The following is a 366-nucleotide window of genomic DNA, read 5'->3' on the forward strand; positions in this document are numbered from 1 at the left end:
CGGGAAGCGAGGCTGGCAGCAGCCCCCAGGCCTGGGAGCAGGGCCGGGCACCCCGGTGTCCGAGCGGGACACGCACCCACCGCCCCCTCTCCTCGTCCCGCCGCAGGTGCTGCAGAGCCGTGGCTACCAGAAGCTGGTGCTGCAGGTCGGGCGGGGAGAGCTGCAGCCGGCGCTGAGCAACAGCCCGGCCTTGGAGCTGGAGACCTTCCGCTTCAAGGACTCGCTGGCCGAGGACCTGCGGAGGGCGGACCTGGTCATCAGCCACGCAGGTGAAGCCCCGTCTGTTTGCCGAGCCTGTTGTCCTGGGGGCGGGAGGGGTCGGTTGGATGAAGGGTATTCCGCTACGGCTCGGGGGGGGCGCGGGGG

The 366-nt window shown here is 71.9% G+C and overlaps 1 protein-coding gene across 1 annotated transcript in view; it reads left to right on the forward strand.

Moving 5' to 3' along the window:
• The first annotated feature begins 94 nt into the window (after positions 1 to 94).
• LOC103774179 (UDP-N-acetylglucosamine transferase subunit ALG13 homolog) overlaps positions 95 to 366 on the forward strand; it is a 2,368-nt gene continuing 2,096 nt past the window's right edge. The window contains exon 1 of the mRNA XM_008941566.1: positions 95 to 269. The gene's annotated coding sequence lies outside the window, so the exon portion shown is untranslated. The remainder of the gene's footprint in view (positions 270 to 366) is intronic.

The sequence above is a fragment of the Merops nubicus genome, unplaced genomic scaffold (assembly GCF_000691845.1).
Source record: "Merops nubicus isolate BGI_N331 unplaced genomic scaffold, ASM69184v1 scaffold50005, whole genome shotgun sequence".
Classification (NCBI taxonomy): Eukaryota; Metazoa; Chordata; class Aves; order Coraciiformes; family Meropidae; genus Merops; species Merops nubicus.